Here is a 3272-nt window from a genome sequence, read left to right on the forward strand (position 1 = left end):
CTGACCGGGAACTCAACGATAAAATGAGTCGTTTTCCTTTAAAAAAAAAAAGATCCTCAGGGTGTCTTTAAAAGTTTATTTGTAAACGCGAACACGGTTTGATCTCTTCGGAAAATTTTAGGGCACAGGATACCATCCACCAAATTTACGAGCTTTACTGAACCATTATTTTAACGTTTTCATCAATACAAATATGTTTTTTGGCTGTTCAAAGTGACGCTAAAATTAAGTGACACTGGTCCTTAAAAAAATTTGAGAAGTTAAATTACCCAAAAAAACATACAGCCAGAAATTCGTCTCCTGGATTTAAAACTTTCCATCATGGTTGCCAGCCTCTCGTTCTAGAGGACTTTTTTTGCAGCAATTAGGAAAAAACGATGAAGATTTGCTTACAAACTAAACAGCCTCGCCCAGGAAAGGAACCTATTCCTTCAGGTGAACCTCCTTGTGTCTACGCCGCTTTGGAATCCGATCACCAAATCGCCTCCTTGTGTACGATTTTTGTATAGACTACAAAGGTTCCAGCGAGTAGTAAAACAATGATCCCATCATAACCTATTGCTCGTGATCAAGGTGTGCTGTCCACACACGTATTCAAGCTGCTGGGTTTTAGCTATTGTCATATTACATTTCTTACCAAAAGAAGCTTCTCCAAAATGGCGGCCGAAAATTCAAATAAGTTAAAATTAAAAACGTATACCAGCACTAGAAAGAACAATTTTACTTTAGTAACCCTGTAAAGTTTCAGCGTATCAGGTGTAATATCAGCTTTGAAAATGTAAGTTGAAAAATGAAAAATTTGCAGACGTTTGTATGACCGTAGCCTGCGAACAGCAGACGTATTTCCGATCGTCGCTTCCCTCCATCCGAAAAATAGAAGCCACGATCGGAAATACGTTTGCTGTTCGCAGGCTAGTATGACCGGGGCTATGACTTATACTCCCAGTCATACAAACGTCTGTAAATTTGTCAAAATTCATCTTACATTTCCTAAGCTGATATAACACCTAATATGCTGAAACTTTGCAAGGTTACTAAAGTAAAGGTGCCCTTTCCAGTGCTGGTATCAGTTTTTCATTCAGTTCAATTATAACTCGTTCAAATCTGTTTCCGCTATTTGGAGAAGGGTCTATTTTGGCATCCCAGTTCCAAAGGCTAATCACAGGCCCATCAAACTGAAATGAACCCAAAGTTCAAAGCATCATATTTCAAAAAAAAAAAAGAAAAAAAAAGATTTTGGCCTCATGATCGCTATGACCATGGCGCAAAGTGATTGAGGTGTTGAAGCTCAGAAATTTTGTACTCGATGGCCCAAGAAAGTCGATACATAATGTGGGGCGTATTTCTGAGTAGGTTAAAGCTTCCCATATGAAAACCAATTGAATGTGATGTCTTGCGCCTGTTTACCCTACGTCTACATCAACATTTATGCATGGCAAAGGTTGCCCATTGCGCCAATCACTCGGAGTTGTTCATTATTGATGCCGATGTCCAATGTCCGATCGACTGATGCAGAAAATCTCCTTGTAAAAGTCGACACCGGCACTGAATCCCTATCTATTACGGTTAATTTCCATATACCTACCTAAGAGAAATCTTAGTTACGTGAAAAACGGTTGTTTTAGTGAGTAGGTTTTCAGCACTCGGAAAATTGCGAAAACGGGAAAGCGAGTTAACATGGTGAAACGTTCAACCAACATACTGCATACATTAATTTCAGTCTGCAGTCGATATTCATGTCCACATGAAGACACACACAGCAGCTAGCGATTGACTTGTCTCCTTATCTGTCGGACCGACAAGAGAATTGCCTCGGCACTATGATAAGGTACGTTTTCTATTTACCACTTTTCCTGTGGTTTTGACATTGGTTAAGGGGCTGTTTACATGGAGGGAGAAAGATCCTAGAAGGCGGATCACTTTTTCGTTTGGTTTACATGCAGAAATTTCGGTCGGAGTGGTTACCAAGTGTAGAAGGAAAAAAAAATGTCGGCCTTTAGCAGCTGAACGCTCGGCTGCCGCCATTTTGTTCTTTTTTGTCCCTAGTACTGGGATCTTCCGAGCGAAGGTAGTTTACATGGAGCTAGGATCTTCTTGTCTCTCAGCTAGGAAGATCCTAGCACTAGGGCCAAGTACAACTTTTTGCATGTAAACTGAATACAGAAAACATATGGCGCTAGGATGCTTCGCCTTCTAGGATCTTCCTAGTGCTAGGATCTTCCTCCCTCCATGTAAACAGCCTCTCAGAGGAGGAATATCATCAAGGTTGTCATGTAGACATTATTATTGAGATCAGAAGTATTTGGCAGCTACTGAGGCCAGCAGCAGTAGCAATATGTAAAAATGTGGTAATTACATAACCCCTTTTCCGTATTTATTGTTTAGTGCACATGCGCCGTATATAAAGAGCGAGGAGGAAGTCCTCTTCGTAGTTTTCGCACGATTTATTTAACCGTTTCTCGTGCTGACTCTGATTTGAGAGCCTGAGAGTCTGCTTCGTCGCGAATCGGATGAAAAACTCTTTAAGGGGGGAATACGCCTAAATTTGAATGAAATCAGTTTGAAGAGGTTTTAAGGGATGGAAGAAAGAAAATGATTTTTGGAACTCTAACAGACAGTTGACACCCACGCAAGAGCACCCCAGGTTGCTAGTGGACTAACTTGGTGTCCGTCTATTAATTATTAACTACAGATTCCATCCAATTTTAAAACTTCACTAAATCTTCAATATTTTTTATTTCTGTTAATTTTACCAATCTTTCTAGAAAAACTACTCCTCCCAAACATACCCAAAAATTCACAAAATACCCCACAACACAGATTCACGGTGTGATGATAGTTTTTTGATTGCTTGAAACGCGAACGAGATATTTGCATCAAAGCCATTATAAGTGGCGGTAAAATGGCTTTTAGGTGTAACTCCCCCTTAATAGATTGTTACATGATGGACAGGTACTAGGGGAAGGTTAAAAACATGAAAGAGAATTTGACAAGAGCGAGCACCAAACTTAGAAAAACACAGGTTCAAGGGGCAGTTAGTCGGGTGGAAGGGATTGTAAGGTAACCCGGTACCTGTGTCTCGCGTCCAAGCGATGTAGCGCGTCCGGTTTAATCTGTAGATACCTGAACCCTTATATCAAATTAAAGCTTATGGAGCTGGCTATCCAACTAAACCAAGAATTTTGAAATAAAATGAATTGCCGAATTTTTAGCGCTGTTTTCTCAAATAAATTTTTTTCACTTGGAGGAGCCACTTCAAAGAGCTAAAACTC

This window comes from Pavona decussata, unplaced genomic scaffold (assembly GCF_977016875.1).
Source record: "Pavona decussata unplaced genomic scaffold, jaPavDecu1.1 SCAFFOLD_64, whole genome shotgun sequence".
Taxonomy (NCBI): Eukaryota; Metazoa; Cnidaria; class Anthozoa; order Scleractinia; family Agariciidae; genus Pavona; species Pavona decussata.